Source organism: Marmota marmota, unplaced genomic scaffold (genome assembly GCF_001458135.2).
Source record: "Marmota marmota marmota unplaced genomic scaffold, marMar, whole genome shotgun sequence".
In the NCBI taxonomy this organism is placed as follows: Eukaryota; Metazoa; Chordata; class Mammalia; order Rodentia; family Sciuridae; genus Marmota; species Marmota marmota.
The window spans coordinates 643,643-660,712 of record NW_025999880.1 but is presented as its reverse complement, the minus strand read 5'-3'; the positions used below and the strand labels follow the sequence as shown (position 1 = coordinate 660,712).

At 46.8% G+C, this 17,070-nt stretch overlaps 1 long non-coding RNA gene across 3 annotated transcripts; it reads left to right on the top strand.

Moving 5' to 3' along the window:
- Positions 1-327: 327 nt before the first annotated feature.
- On the top strand, positions 328-15,236 carry LOC125611963. 3 transcript variants are annotated; one of them, XR_007342201.1, is made up of 4 exons: positions 328-2,643; positions 5,038-5,189; positions 12,214-12,311; positions 14,285-15,236. It is a non-coding gene; the product is annotated as an uncharacterized LOC125611963 (long non-coding RNA). The 3 variants fall into 3 exon arrangements; XR_007342203.1 differs by lacking the exon at positions 328-2,643 and adding an exon at positions 4,445-4,949; XR_007342202.1 differs by lacking the exon at positions 328-2,643 and having other exon boundaries at positions 4,452-5,189.
- Positions 15,237-17,070: the final 1,834 nt, after the last annotated feature.

Genomic DNA, 17,070 nt, shown 5'->3' with positions numbered 1-17,070 from the left:
CGCGGGGCATTGCTCAGAAGACACCTGGATGTGCAGCTTGGTGCCGAGGCTGGGAACTTAAGGTCCCCCTTGATTCCTTAGAGGCCACCTGGGCCAAAGAGAGGGAGCACGTGCTGAGGACTTGCCCTTCTTCTCTTAGCATATGTGTCAGAAAACATGTGCAGGGACCAGCCAGGCCTGATAGAAATGTCAAGTCAGGAGGGAGCATTGGCAGGCTAACCCAGCTGAGGCCCCTTGGCCAACTGTGTGACCAGAGGGGGCGGGGGAGGGCTGGGGAGAAGGGAGGTAATAACAAGTGTGGAAGGAGGGATGGGAGCCTAGGGTGAGGGGTCATTCCTCCAGCCTGAGTCACGCAGCTTGTGGCCTGCTCTGGGAAGTCAGGCCTGTGAGGATCTTCTCTCCCATTCCACACATATCCCCTCTCACACACCCCTCATCCTGGGATCCCCAAAGATGGGAGTGAGGCATGATGTGCAGGTGCTTCTGGGGTCTGCCTTTGTATCTGAGATGCTGCTTTTATACGGGAAAAAAAACGACTCTCCCCTGCCATGTTGGAGACACAAGGCCGTGGTCTTGGGTGTGGGTGCTGCTACTCTGCCAGCTTTGGTGATCCTAGGTTTCCCACTAGGACAGTTTGGAATTCTGAAGTCAGGCCTATGGATCGAGGAAGCCCCCAGTGATACTGCCCCAAAGCCACTGGACTCAGGAGGCCTTTCCATGAGTCCACAGTCCAGCTAAAGAGATAAGAAGAGAAAGTGGGAAGGTGAATGGAACTGAAGACAGGAACAAGGCCTATGTGAAAGTCGGGGTGCAGAGGAGCTCCCCTGTGGGCTGCTGAAATATGGGCTCCCTGAGAGGGTGCTGGGAGCCCTGCTGAGTGACAGGTGACTTTGGCTTGCTCTTCCTGCTGTAGCCTGATTCTAGTCACTCAGATCCAGCCCCTCCACCCTGCTCCTGTCAATGCAGCCCATGCAGGGTCCCCTCTCACTGGGATAAGCTGCTCCTCCACTCAGATGTCCCTCTGGGCTTTCTCCATGTCCTTCTCTTCTGTCAGCCATCAAGACCCAGCGGAGACCAAATGGAAGGCCTTCCACACACCTTCACGTGGGACCTCGGCTCCTTCTCCTTGGTTCCACAGCAGCCCATGTCTCGACAGGGTTCTCCATCCTCGAGGAGACCCCAGGAAGCCAGCGAACCCCAGCCCTGGCTCTCAGTCTCTTGGGATGGGGCTTGGGAACCTGTTTTCCTTCATCTTCACACACTCTTTGGATTCCAGGCCAGGATTGGGTATGTCTTTTCTGGGTCTGGGCACAGGGCTTAGGTCATGGTGACTGCATGTCACTGTGCCCAGACAGCCCCCTAGGCTTTGGCAAAGAAGGGAAGCAGAGTAGGAGGCCCAGGCCTTTTAATTTGCACCATTTTCATTCGTTTATGTTTCCCTCTCCATATCCCAGACACCATCCTGGGTCCTGGGGTACGAGAGCAAAACGTAATCCCTGATCTCGTCGGCTGCACATGGCACATAGTCCGGTGGGAGAGACCTGGTGCATCAGATTCCTCATGTGTTCCATGACAAAGAGCAACAAGGGTCTAACAAAGGTGCTCAGAGAAGCCATGGTGGGATCCTGGTGCAGGTCTGAGCCCCTCAGGTCACCCAGGATGGTTTCTAAGACAAACTTCTTCTCACAGCACCCCGCCCCCCACCAGCCCCTGCCAGCCTTCACTACTGGTCTCCTGAATCTGCTCTTTGTGTCAGCTTTTGGAAATGGTATGTTTTTAAACAGAGAAGAGACCCATTTTGTTCATGCCAGAGTCTGTCTGCTAGCATATACAGTGCCCTACTGAATTCCGAAGAGGTGCACTGTCATTTGAACAGACAAAACCTTGGTACATGACTTGGCCAGTCTGGCAGGCTGGACTTGAGCCCCTATCCACTCCTTCCAACCCACGCCCCTCAGCCAAGTGTACTTGTACAGTGAGCAAATTGGACAACCATCTGTGGGAATCCTGCTAGAGACTCCTCTTGAGCAGAACGTTCTGGCTTCTTGGCACATCCTCACAGCTAGAAGATTCCTGTATCCTACGAGGACATAATTATATCTTCTATAGGCATAAATCTGTTTAAAGATTTAAACAGGAATTTATATGCATTTTTTGAAGAATTGGGTATTTTTCTTACCTAAATGGAAACATGGCTTCTTTATATATGGTCCAAGGGAGTTCTTTCATATGGTAATTAACTCACATACCCTGGATAAGCCCTAGACTTGGCATAAGGTTCAAAGCAGAAATTGGGTTGAGATGAGACACAGGGATGTTTCTGGATCAAATTTGCTGTTAGCCACTGACACTGGGGTAATTTGGCTCTCTGAGTGGCAGTGAGTCTCAAAAACCTGGTGAAACAACATCTTTGGGAAGAAAGCTCAAAATGTCTTTAACAAGAAAGAATGGAGGAGGCCTTGCTATGTTTGGGAGCTAGAAAGAGAAGCATTTTGCGGTGGAAGATGAATCTCATCCCACGCTGGCCACATCAGTGGCTTTGAACTGGAGTGGCCCTGGAGAGACCCCTCGCCCAGATCCTTTCATCTACCAATGGGGAAGCTGGGACTCAGAGAGAGAAAGCGGATTGGCTTAGGCCACAGGGTGAGTGACAGAGCCGGGCTGACACTAGACAGGTGCTTTCTTCTGCACCTGGACCTGGTGTGTGAGGCCAACAGTGTACATTATGGGGAGAGAGTGAGCCACATGGGTGACTGTGGGAGGATGGTGACAGGGGAGGTCTAGGGCAGCATGGCCCCTCCTCTTCCAGATGTGGAAAGTTGCTTTTCGTAGTTGAGAGGGATTAGGGTTAAGTCTCATTGGGAGTTGTCACTAGGAATCGAGTGGACACTGGGACCCACAGAAGAGGAAGAAGGAAGTCAATCTCCCAGTCACAGATGAATACACTCATAGCTGTTCCACGAGGAATTGCAATAATTGATTTGGGGTGTTGGAGGATATGGTGCCCAAACGGCACCCTCCCTTGGGTACCACACTTTTCCATGTGGGACATCAGAAGACACGTTTTCAGTTGTGAGGTGAAGATGAGCTCAGGGAGGCTGGCACAGAGTAGGTGCTCAGCAAATGGTGGCCTCTCAGTAGAGATCCTATTAAGAAGACAGGGAGAGGACGGGAAAGGCATATAGCCATCCTTCCAAGGATGCTTTCAGGAAGTGTGGTTTTCCCTTCCTGCAGATGAGCAAACAGAGAGGGTACATTTCCTGTCCAAGGTGACACAGTTCCAAAGCCACAAAATTTGGCCTCTTTGGTTCCGTGTCATTTCCACTGGGCCATGGTGACTTTTCTTAGACTCTGCTTCTGTGTCCCTCCCTCACAGCCAATCCCTGAGTCCCAATGCATTTGAATGGAAGGGCCGGCCATCAATGTAGGAAGGTCTGACTTTGGGACACAAATGTGTTTGTTGTTGAAGCATTTGAGAGTGCTGGAAATGGGAGTCCCTTTCTCAGAGCACAAGATGAGGGGACGTTCTGGGGCCACACCCAGGTCTGTTTGTATTTTACTCCAAGACAGTCTTGTTTTCCTTAGATCAGAGCTCCCTCAGGGAGCCAGGACCCTGTTCTGATTCATGCTTCAGGGTCAGCACAGGACTTGGGGCTCTGGTTCAGAGGGAGAACACGTGAGGGAGGCCCCGGGTTCCATTCCCACAAACAGCAACAACAAAAGCCAACCTAGACCTCTCCTCCAGGCTGATTCCTCATAGCAACACTGAGGAGGAACTGTCCCCAGGAGTGGGGGCCCCTTTCTTCCCTTGCCTCATTGGCTGCTCTGGTGACCAGGCAGGAGCAGGTACAAATGAAGACCTTTATCATGTCTTCTATAAAAACTGTTCTATAGATGAGGCAATTGTGAGTTTTTATCCATACCTATTTCACTCATGAATTCCAACAAGATCTAACTCTAATACTCAATATGCAACAATTCTATTCCTGTTAAGGCTGTGGGTGAAAATGGGAAGACAAGTTGAGAAGGTGAACTTCTCTACCTCCGAAGGGCACAGGCAGGAGCATCAACCAGACTTTTTTTTTGAATGGAAGGGTCTTTATTCCTGCTCTGCTGCCTGTATGATTGTGGACAAGTTGCTTAACTTCTCTGGGCCCACATGTCTGCCAATTATTCTTTCAGTGCAAATATTTTATGATTATAAACCCTGAGAGAAGCACACATTCCCCTGGCCCATGATGCTTGAGGTTAGAAGTATCTTTTGATACTTCTTTTGATTGGAATAGGGACAGACATTTAAAACAATGACTTGAGTTGTTTATCCTTCCTTCCTTCCTTCCTTCCTTCCTTCCTTCCTTCCTTCCTTCCTTCCTTCCTTCCTTCCTTCCTACTGGGGATTGAACCCAAGACCTCATGCATGCTAGGCAAACAAATGCTCTACCGCTGAGCCACCCCACCAGCCCTTCTTATCTTTTTATTTTGAAACAGGGGCTCACTAAATGACCTGAGCTAGCTTTGAACTTGGGATCCTCCTGCCTCAGCCTCCTGAATAGTAGAGATTATAGGCCTGCATCACCTTACCCAGCACTTGAGTTCTATCCAACCACGCCCCTTGAGCCTGTGGGTTTGGTAGGTCACTCAGGCTCTAGAGTCATTAACATTTTACACTGTAGAAGTATTTCCCATTTGCTTAAAAGGAAATCTTAAAAGTGAAGAGGTGTTTCCAAACTCTACTGAGGCAGAGCCTCTGAATTGGAGAGCTGGACCATGTAGTCTCTAATCTCCTCAATGTGCAACGTGGAGGCCCGGAGTCAAGAGAGGAGGTTTCCAGGATTCCAGGGGAGTTTGACACAGAGCCCGAGTCAGCACCTGGCTGCCACCACACTCTATCCAATGCTGGTGCCTCCCGGCTGTGCAGCTTCATAGACGAATAAGAGTTGATTGAAAGGGTAAAGGATCATAAAAAGCATGCCATGCCTGAAGAACAACTTTAACACATGTAAAGAGAGGCCCAAAGATTTTTATTTTTATTTTCAGTTTAACACACATCAAAACCCAGCAGGTCTTCCAACACCAGCAATTTGCATTTTCTGAAGCCACCTCAGTGAGCAGCTCTGAAATAAATTAAAAAGAATGGTCAAGGCTGAATGCACACGGAGGTTTCCATGTGCTCAACTCAGCAGATTCAGGTATGACCCCTACAGAGCTTGGACTCTGAACCGGCACTAACATTCTCTATGCTCAATGACCATCTCGCACAATGAATTCATCTGTGTAATTGTGCTTAGCTGTCCCAAGATTAACTCCATGTTTGCATGAAGATCAAAATGCTTGCTTTTAGAAGTTTGGTTTTCTACAATTTCTGTCTTATCTGGGGAGGCATGCATGCTTGGAATTTCCTGGGCTTTTCTTTTTTAAATCTCTTGGAGGGATTGAGAATGGGAGGGAAAGATGGGGTGGGGTGGGATGTTTTACCTTCTTATTGTTCTTTTTTTTGAAACAACAATTGGCAATTTTTCTTTGATATTCTTTTGTCAAAGGCAAGCCAGACCCTAGGGATCTTAAAATGGGTAATAGCATTATGGCTTGAACACCACCCACCACCACTCCTAAATCTTATACTAAGTAGGTCATGACCTAGAATTCTGCTTTATTAAAAAAAAAAAAAATCTAAGGGCTGGGGATGTGACTTAGTGGTAGAGCACCTGCCTAGCATGCGAGAGGCCCTGGGTTCCATTCTCAACACCGCCAAAAAAAAAAAAAATCCTAATGGATTAAATTTACATACATACACACACAGAATACCGCTCTGAAGTTCCTATCTCGATATGTATTTGTGTGTATGCATATACTTCTGCTCCACTTGCGCCTTGAGTTTTTGTTTAGTACCCCTTGGTAGTGAGATGTCTGCTCTGTGTTTTTCCAAGGACAGCCACTTCCGAGCCAGAAGGAGGCCGACCCACATTCCTGCGCTGGAAGGGTGGTGGCCTGATTCAGATCAACGGGGTTTACTTTCTGATTTCACCTCGCTTGCACTTGAGTGACAAGTTCTGGGAGAAAAGTTGGCACAGTGCACCGAGGTCCATGATAGGGAGCTGTGGGGGACAGACAGCAAGCCGTCTGAATGGGGTGGAGTGTCCCCACTTAATCATTACCGCTGCTGACATTAGTGAAAAAGAAGCAAGGCATAGCGTCTGCATGGGACCTACAATGAGTGGAAGGAGGCCAGATTCTTAGGAAGTGGGAGGTAGAGAGGGGCAGATGTCGGGGAGAAGCCTGTGTGATATTGCAGGTTCAGTGTGCACTTTTTTTTTTTTTTAAGTGGAGGAAGAATCCAAACTGCCCTGGCTATTTCAAAATCCTAATATCAGGGAGGAGCAGGTGTTTTTCAGCCTTCCTGTGTGAGCCCAGGACACAGGGCAGCTTTGAGAACAAACACATCCTTTCTCAAAATAGGAGGCCAACTATTTACTTATGCAAGCGATGCTATGAGAAGGCGTTATAGATTGAGTCACAGCTGTTGAGCTTTGGACTGACCACCAAAAGGCTCCTTCCCAGGGAGGAAAAATCCTGAGGCTCTCAGTGGACCTGAGAGCACTGGCTCAAATAACAAGTCAAGGGAAGAGCTGCCTCTGCCTACCTGTTGAAGCTGCCCAGGCACACCCCAAGACAGCTTGCAAACACAGATGACAAGAAGGGACATCAAAACCTGCTTTTAAAAATTATGCTGTGACCTGTTCAAAGTTGGATAAGCAGAATTAGAGCATGAATGGAATCCTAAATAAAAACATCATTTGTTCAATCCATTCATTCAACAAATATTGAGTAGGATATGCCGACGTGGCTTGACAGGGCATGTGTGGTAGGATTACCCTGCACCTTGAAGGGGCCAGCTTGAAATTCGAGGTTGCATTTAAATTGAGAGCCTCTGGACGGAAGTGCTTAGTCTGTTCTGTAAAATGAGATCTGGGCCGGAAACACTGGGACATGGAGAGTCACCATAAATTTGGTTGAATGAGTGATGCCAGGTCCCTCCTTCTGCAGAACTTCAAGGGTCCATGAGTCTTCCTGGGGCATCCACTGCTGGGTGTTACTTAGGAAAGAGCCCAGCCAGGTCACTGACACTTCAAGGACCCAAAGAGAACAGCTTGCAAGAGGATCTGCCTCTACTTCACGGTTTCTGAGGTTAAATTCAGATCCTGCAGCTAGAAAGGGATTCCCAAGGAGGCAAAACTCTCCCACTCAGAGCAGTCAACTTTGGTCCTGAGGAAGCTTCAGGAGGGCTGAGTGGAAAGAGCACTGGAGTGGGGGGTAGGACAGTGGATTGTCCCTTGCTCAGTTTCCTGTTTAATGGGTGGACTCAAGTTCACTGAGCTTTTATCTGACTTCCACCGTTGCCCTGCCCTGGTGGCATCTCTCTGTCCTCTTTGCCTGGCCTGTTTCAGACTCAGAACTGGCGCAGCACCAGCAAGTTCATGGTTTTACAGACCCCGAAACGTGCTTTGCAAATAAATGACGAAGACATTAAACGTATTGCATGCAAACCCCAAGGTCTTGAGCAAGGACAGACCTTTGGAATTGTAAGAGGAGTGTAGAAAACACCTGTCCTTGAGTTTTAGACCAGAGGGGAGGGGCAAGTGACCACGGACAGGAGACACTCAGGTGCTAGGAGAGCTGTGTGCCACCTCCCTCAGTGCGTGGTGCTCTGGGCGGTGGGGTGGCAGGTGGGCAAATCTTTAAGAACAAATCAAAATCTCTAGCGAGGAAACCAAATTCAGTCTTTCTGAATCCTTAAGGGGTCTATAGCAAGGCTGGGACAATTTAACAACTTAAACTTGGTAATCTGTCCCTTCTTCTCCGATAGCACTCTCCCCTAGACCCCACTTTGTGTCAAACAGAGAAAATGGGGCTCAAGCTCAGAGAGTTTATGAGTCTAAAAATCTTATATATCGTTCTGTTTTATTGTCTTTCTTTTGGTGCCTACTTCCCATGGTCAACAACATTATTTTCCCAGTTTTAAGTAGTTTAACAATTCTCTTAAAATACACAAATTCAAATTAAAAAAAAACTGAGTTGATTCTATAAAAATATTCATAGTGTAGGTACTATCCAGGTATGACAACATAGGACAGATGGCTCCTGGGACACCACCAGCAAGCTCTAGGTTCCAAGAAATAGCCCTGCCCCAAATCCCTGGACCTCATTCCCCAGCCAAGCCTTGCCCAAGCAGCCACTTTCCTGGTATGTGACCTTGCCCCACTTCACCTTTGCACTGCCCGTTGAAATCTTCAAGGCCAAGTCCAAGCCTCACCTCCTAGAAGCTTCTAGAAGCCAGCAGCCTGCGTTCAAATGCCAGCTCTGTCACTAACAGGGTGACCTTGTAATATGTTACTCAGACTTTCTGAGCCCCAGTTTCCTAATCTATAAATAAATAAATAAATCCTATAACATTTACTTACAGTTTTATTTTTCAAACATTCAATGAGACTATGTGAGTGAAATTGCCTAGTTTATAGAAGAGAATCAGGAAATAGCTCTGTGATCCCAGCAATTCAGAGGTAGGAGATGGCAAATTCTAGGCTAATCTCAGCAACTTAGTGAGATCCTGTCTCAAAATAGAAAATGAAAGGGCTGGGGATGTAGCTCCCCTGGGTTCAATTCTCAGTACCTAAAAGACAGAGGGGGCACGGAAATCTCCATGACCCATGTGGTTTCCTTCTGGACAAGCTGTATTCACTCTCCCTTGTCTCTGGTCTCCTTACCTATAGATTACCTTGGATCAGAGGTGTCTGTGTTGTGAGGTAGGTCAGAAGCTCATTTTGCTCGTGCCAATATCTCCCTCCATACCTTTAGCACAATCCTGGTTCAGGTAAGGATACTGAGCAGCCCCTCCGGGTGTGGCTCCCTTTTTCCTGGGATATTTGTTCCAAAAGCCTCTGAGTGTGCCTGGGCAGCTCACAGCATCTCATCCTGCAGGCTTCATGGGTACCCCGAATCCAGCCTGTCTCCACCTGAGCTTTGTGGAGCCTCACCTCTCCCCAGCTAGAACAGTGGTTCTCAACTTTTGGTGTCCCTCCACGCCAGCCTAGGGCAGTGTCTGGAGATATTTTTGGTTGTCATGGCTAGGGTGAGGGGTTCTTACTGGCATCTTAGAGGCAGAGGTCAGAGATATTGCTAAATGTGCCCCAATGCACAGGAATGACCCCGTCCCATGTGTCAGTGGTGCTGTCACTGAGAAGCCCTGACCCAGAGGCACCCTACAAGTGGGCCAAGGACTTCTCTGCTCACAGCCCTCCCTCTCATGGCCCTTGTGAGATGATCCAAGGTCTTCACGGTGGAGGATGAGTCTTGCTCCCCACCTGCTGTGCCCCTGCTTTTCCTGTCCCTGCTCTCTGGCCCTTCTCTCTCTCTGTCCTTCACTGATCTACTGTGTCTCCTGCTGTGCCTCTAATACACTTGTTGCACACCAGGTGCCCTGTATCCAGAATGCTCCTCCTTGGATGGTCGCTTAAGTTTCTGTTCAAAGGTCTCTTTCCCAGGGAGGCCTTCCTGGTGGCCTCATGGAAAGCCAGACCCTCACCCCTCACTCTCCCCCTGGCGCGTGCTCTGTGCTTCTCCATGGCGCAGATGATCACCTTACACCCTAATTCATTTATTGTATTATTTTTTTTTATTATTTTCTCTTCATACTAGAGTATAAGACCAACAAGAAAAGCGTTTCTTTTCCTTTTCATTTCTTGATCTTGTTCACTGATATTTCCAACTGCCTGGTGCTCAAAAATTATTTACTGAACAATGAATAAATCAATATCATTCTGTTCCCTAGTTGTTCCTCTTACCTCTATTTTCCAGCCAATTTATGAAGCTACCGCTTGTCTGACACCCAGGTACAAAATCTAATCTGAGGTTAAGCTTGAATCTTCCCTTTTGCTATTTTTAACAGCTTTAGTGAAAAATGTGATTCGTTTCCATACAACTCACCCATGGAGAGTGTGTAATTCAGTGGCTTTCTGTTTATTCCCAGTCAAGGAACGATCACTGCAATCAATTTCAGAATGTTTTCATTGTCCCAAAATGAAGCCCTGCACTTCTTAGACATCCTACCCCCAAAACACACAGCCCCCTTCCCCCAGGCCCTGGCAACCACTAATCTGCTCTTCATCTCTATGGGTTTTCCTCTTCCAGACATCTCATGTACATGGAGTCTAACATTTGTGACTGGCTTCTTTGACTCGGCATAACTTTTCAAGTCTCACCCATGTTGGGGACTATATTACTATCTCATTATTTCCATAGCCATTGGATAGGTAAACAACATTTTGTTCACTCACTCATCAGTTGGTGGACATCTGGGTTGTTTCTAGTTTGGGGCTCTTGTGCACAAGGCTGCCATGAACATCTGTGCAAGAATTTTTGGGTGAACATACGTTCTCATTTCTCTGCGGTGTTCCTGGTCACGTGGTAACTGTGTGAGGCCTTTGGAGGAGGAGGAGGAGGAGGAGGAGGAGGAGGAGGAGGAGCATGCCAGCTGTTTTCTCCTCTCTTTGAGCCGGCTGGTGTTCTCCCCCTTGAATCTGTGCCCTGCTCCATCTCCAGAGAGACTCCTCTGTAGTTCTCCCCTGGAAGGCTGCAGTGCCTCCTAATGGGGATCTCTCCAGTGGGTCACCCTCAGCTGCACCCTCAGCTTCCAGGGGAGGGAGTATCAATGTCCCAGTGCCCAGGCCACACCTCACCGGATTACAGCAGCCTCTCTGCAGGTGGGACCAGGCACTGGTGCTTCCTGATGCTCCCCAGGTGACTATAATGTGCAGCCAGGGGTGGAGAACCCTACAGGGCCTTCCTTCCTTCCGTCCAGGCTTCACCTGCCACTCAAATCTGACTGTGGCCCCACCCTCTTCTAGAAACCCCTCATAACATATCCTGAGCTCCCAGTTGCTCACACACGTGCCCACCATTCATCCGCCATGCTTAACCACACACACTTTACCAAGTGCCAGCTGGTCCCTGACTCCATGCCTTGGGAGACCACTCCCCCAACCTGAAGTGTCTTTCCCCATTTTTTCACCCTCCACTAGGAGTCTTCCTGGCTACTCTCTCTTGGTGGGCTGGGTGGGACCCTCTGTCTCCTTAGCCCTGAGCCAGCCTCTCTGCAACCCCAGGGACAGCCTCACTGAGCCTCACAGCCTCACTCTCAAGGCCAGGGCCCATGTGTTATCCATATTTCTAGCTACAGACCTGCAGGTGGTACTCGTGTTCACTGGTGGCATGTGAGGGTGGGAGGCGGAGAGGGAATGGATGCCCACTGGTCCACCTGGGAGCAGGGACCCCCCTAGGCAGCCTTATCAGCTGTTCATTCACACTCTTCTGAGCTCCCAAAATAATCCTAGGGGATGCAGCCGGCCCCAATCTCCTCCCTTCCCCTGCACCACAAGTTCTAGCACATTCCTGTCCCAGGGTGACCTCTACCTGCAATTCCCCAGCCTCAGCCAGGTGCCAGGAGGTGTTGGCACTGCAGGGGTTAGGGTGGGGCAGTCTTCCCCCAAAGCTAAAGACAAAGGCCCCAACCCAGACTATAGCATACAAGTCTACCTTCAAAGGGCCAGACTGGGGTGAAACGTCCTTGTCCCTTCGTCCACTATGAATTTCCAGGCTCAGGAAGGCAATTGCCTCCTCATGACAAAGCTGTAAAGAGCAGATATGAACATGGGTAGAGTGCAGACTGTCCCTCTGGGCGGGGCGAGGCCCACCTGCTCGCTACCCATGGGGCTTCTTCTCCCCTGGCTCCCCACACTGATTTCTCTGTCTCTGGAGGGAGTTGGAGGCTGTAGGGTGCTGGAGGCCTCCATGGGTCTTTGTCCTGGAAATCACTAGGTTCCTCCCCGCTGCTCAGCCCACGTTGATGACCTCCTTTCCCCAAGATCAGAGGAGCACCGTGAAGGGAGTCCAGACCTGCTGCCACCATGTGACTCTGGGTGACTCATTTCCCCTCTAGGACCTTCGTTCCCTTGAGGTTTAGCGGGTGGGATGGACTGGACAGTCCTGGAAGGCTTTGCTCCAGTGGAGAGCGCAGCTGGGTGAAGGTTCTCCTCTCAGGTCTGAACTAGCAGAAGAACCATGTTTGGGAAGACCAACGTCAAACATGGCCAAAACCAACAAGCCTGGTCATAACTACTCTTTGTATTTTGATTTCTTCTGTGTTTGGCCTCAACATAGCATGGTGGCAGAGCCGTGCAGGGGACAGCATTGGTCAAAGGAAGCTCCAAGACCCGAATTCATGCCTGCTCCACCCTCTATGGGCAGTGTTATCAAGGGTAAGCCACTGTTTTCTCAGAGGCCTCAGTTTGCTCATCCCTGAAAGCAGACATTTGAGCTGTGTGTGGTGGGGCATTGGCGCATGCCTGTAGCCAGAAGTTGAGGCAGGAGGATCACAAGTTCAAGACCAGCCTGGGCAAGTTGGTGATACCCTGTCTCAAAATAAAAGGGAGCTGGCGATGTAGGTCAGTGGCAGAGTGTACCTGGGGTCAATCTTCAGTACTACTAGAGAGAGAGAGAGAGAGAGAGAGAGAGAGAGACTGACTCTGATTGATTTAGTACTTTCCCAATTAATTCAACAGATTTCTCAGAGTCTTCGGGAGGGTGCCTGGCCTGGGCCTGGGTGGGAGATAGAAAGGTGAATGGACAGGAGGAGCTACTTGAGGCCTGGTAGGAGACTGCGAGGTAACAGGCATTTGTGATGTACTGTTGCAGTATTAGTGTTCTATTTCATTAAAAATATTTTTTGTAGTTGTAGGTGGACAAAATGCCTTTATTTTGTTTATTTTATTTTTTTTAACACCAGAAATTTATTAGTTGCTCAAAACATTACATTGATCTTGACATATATTTTTATGTGGTGCTGAGAATCAAACCCAGTGCCTCATGCATGCTATGCAAGCGCTCTACCACTGAGCCACAGCCCCAGCCCCAGTATTGGTGTTCTTAAGGAACACAACTGGAATTATTAAGAAGGGTTGGTTCTACAATCTTCAATACCCTCTTTCTTCTTGGCTAGAAAATGCTTGCTATAAAATTCAGTTCTAGGGCTGGGAATGTGGCCCAGTGGTGGTCACTTGCAAAGCATGTACAAGGCCCTGGGTTTGATCCCTAGTATCACAAAAATAAAGAAAGAAAATTCAGCAACAAATAGCTACAGCCCACGTTCTCAAGCAAAAGGTGGTCAGACTCTATCCAGTCCCGGAACCAAATGAGAGCAGTCTAGTATAAATTGGTCACCTGGCCACTGAGCTTTCTGTTAGGATGTTAAAGAAGTCTGGGCTTGTATGAGAATACAAGTGCAGTGGAATGAACAGAGGGGGAAGGCCCACACAGACCTGCAGGAATGAGCAGGGAGACATTCCCAAGCCATGCGGAAAGGAGGGTTTGGGTATTAGATCAGCAGTGCAAACAGCTGGCCAAGTGCTTGGGAAGTGATGAAGTCACATCTCGGCCTCACGTCCCTCATTCAAGGTGCAAATAGAGATTAAAGTGTTACATGGTGGCACAGGAGGCTGAGGCAGGACAATTGAAAGTTCAAAGCCAGCCCCAGCAACTTAGTGAAGTCCTAAGCAACTTAGTGAGATCCTGTTTTAAAATAAAAAAGTAAAAAGGACTGGGGATGTAGCCCAGGGGTTAAGTGCCTCTGGGTTCAATTCGTGGTAGCCAAAAAAAAAAAAAAAAAAGGAGTTACATGTAAATCAACTAAAAATTAGAAAACAGCATCCAACATTAGAGAATTGGTTAAATTATTGTATATCAATACAATGGACTATTATGTAGTTATTAAAGCCATGTTTTAGAAGAATCATCAATGCTTACAACCTACCATTAAGTAAAATAGTAGATTACAAAAAATGTCTTTTGACCACAGCTTTGTAGTTCAGTTCCCCATGAGACATATGAGATTGTGTACTTGCACAAACACACATTTGAGGTGTATATAAGTCCACATGTACACACATACAAAAGTCTGTAATAAAAAACTGAAATGATAACATTGATTTTTCTCAGGGGATAGCAGGTAATTTTTACATATACACACTTCTGTGTTTTTCCCCAAGTATTCCACATTAAAGACACGCTACTTTTATAACACTGGAAAATACATGTTATTTAGAAAATTGTTTTATAATAGCTCTAATATTAAAATAATTAAAACACTTTGATAAAGAAAAGTGAAGACAAATTCAGGGAGCAGACCCTGTGAAGACTGGGACTCCACTGTATTGAGCCATCCTATTTTTCCCAGGACGGTTCCATGGATCAACCAAACACAACTTTGTAATTGCTCTGGCACCTGACATGGGACACCTGACGCCTGGCCTTCTCTGGAGAGGAAAATTCTGTCCCACTGTGGGAAAACCACCGCTGTGAGCAGAAGATGGCTCAGGGGTGGTCAAGCTAGTCTTGTATCCATTTCCAGAGGAAAAATAAAGCTGATAGTTTTTGTTCTCTCAATTAAGACTTTTCTCCTATAATATTTTTTTTTTTGAGGAGCTGGGGGTATAGCTCAGTGGTAGAGTATATGCCTAGCATGCAGGAGCTGATGTCCACCCCCCACCCACCCCAAATTTCTTTAAAACATATGATACCTAATGTTAGTCTGATATGTTAGAACTCCATATGAGACTCAGACTTAGTACTGATTATGTATTTAACTATCTTAAGTTCTCTGTATCACCAGTTCAGCAGACACAGTTTCAGGAGATTAAGACTACAACAACCTAGGTCTGTGTTTCAAAGTTCCCAGGTGATTCTGCAACACCGCTGTGCACACAGGTTGAGACCACCATTGTAGCATGTTCCAAAGTGGCAGTTCTCAGACTTTGCTGCCATCAGAATCACTTGTGCAGTTTTAAAAACTTCCAATGGCAAGGCCATATCTCAGACCACTAAACTCAGAGGGCACCTGCCCATCAATGGGCCTTAAAGGTCAGGCAAGGTGGTGCATGCTTGTAATTCCAGCAGCTTGGGAGGCTGAGGAAGGAGGATCATGAGTTCAAAGTTCAGCAATTTAACAAGGCCTTAAGCAACTCAGTGAGACCCTGTCTCTAAATAAAACATAAAAAGGGCTGGGAATGTCGCTCAGTGGTTAAACGCCCCTGGGTTCAATCCTCGTACAAAAAAAAAAAAAAAAATTCACTTGGATGATTTCAATATACATCTGGATTTGAACTAATGTTTTTAATGACAGCAACCCAATAAACAGCTTGTAAAAGCAGAATCTGAACTACTTTGTGTTCTCTGTCTCCCTCTGCTGGCCTTTCTACCACACTGCTGAAATTTACTGCCACTGGGTATCCAAGTGCTTGCTGGTACTTTAAAAAATTTGCTAATTAAAAAGAACCAAAGAGGACTGAAATTTTTAAGGAACTAAAAAGCTATAAAGTATATTCTTGTCTGTCACAGGATGTTTTAGGAGTTTTAAATGCATTAAAATAGGGCTGGGATTGTGGCTCAGAGGCAGAGCGCTTACCTGGCACACGTCAGACCCTGGGTTTGATCCTCAGCACCACATAAAAAAAGTAAAATAAAGATATGTGTCCACCTATAAGTAAAAAATAAATATTTTTAAAAATGCATTAAGATAAAGCAGCTAAGAAAAATTTTGCAATATTTGGCAAATAAAAAGTAGCCAATAGATATTAGTTATGACCATTCATAGTAAAGCACAAATTAGAGCCCATCTTTTGAGTACCAGTGATTCATTTTTAATAATGGTTTTAATTCATTCCAAAATATTCTTAGTCACTTAGTCCTATTTGTCCCTGGCATACTGTTGGCTAAGGGTGACCAGTAGTGAGAAGAAAGACTGGTCTTCTGGCTAGAAAGACAGTTTTGATTTTCCTTCTTTGACTGCCTCGGAAAGCAGTTATGTTTTACTGTTTGTTTCTATTCATTCTATTATTTTCTGAGTTGATTTACTTTCTTCATTTCTGCACATAATCATCTGTGAATTCAGTCTCTCAGGCTGGTGTTATGTAATGATAATTTGGAATTGCTTGAAAAAATTTTTTAAATTTTATTTTTGGCTTATTTAATCACATTGGCTATTAAATTGTGTACAATATTGGGAGACAGTAATGACACTTAGGTTTGCTTATTTTGATTCTGAGTTTTTAAAGGAGAAGTCACTGCTAAGATATGTTTTATTATATTGGTGAAGTATCTTTTAAATTCCTTATTGTTTTAAAAGGAATTTTGCTTGGAAAAAGACAATATTTTTTATACTCTTATAGCATCCATAAAAATGACTGTTTGGCTTTTTCAATTTGGTGTGATAGCATTTTTAAATTAATGTGATAGCATTTTATTAGTAGAACTTGCCTGCATTTCTTTAGTAAATCCTAGTTGGACATGGGGTGGAAGAGAGCAACAGCTCTCATGACACTCCCAGAGAGGGTGTTCCACCAATGTCCTCCTCTCCCATTATAACTGTAAGCCTCTGCTCCTGATGGTGGTGGTGGTCCTCAGGGATGTGGACAGAAATGACAAATGCACATACAATCATTATCTGATACTTGCCCCCCCCCCCAACCCTGGCACAATGTCATCCAGTGGAGCTGAGGACCCTTTAGCTCAGGCTTGAGGACTCAAGGTGTGCACTGGAAGCAGCCAGACCTCCTTCCTTCCTCAAGGTTCCCCCGCAGTGTGCTGATGGAGACATCCCAGCCCAAGGAGGATGCCAAAAAAAGAGCAGCAAGGGGCCCCTACCAGGCCTGAACGAGGTGCTTCTCATGTTGTGTTACTTGCTTCTGAACAACTCTGTGAGAAACTGTTAGCCCCACTTTAGAGATAACTTGCCAGAGGACATAGTTATTAAGTAGCAGAGCTGTCCTTTAAAACTGGGTGTAATTTTGGAGCTTGTACAAGCTGGATCTGTAGATTCTGAAGACTGGCTCTTGGGATGGGTGAAGAGGCAGAAGCAGAAAAAGGGTCAATGTGGCCTATCCCTTGCTTCCCCTTGAGGAACTTGTGGGGACAGTACTGAGGCTCTTATTGGCAGACTGGAAATCCTGTGGTGGTGCCTCTCCA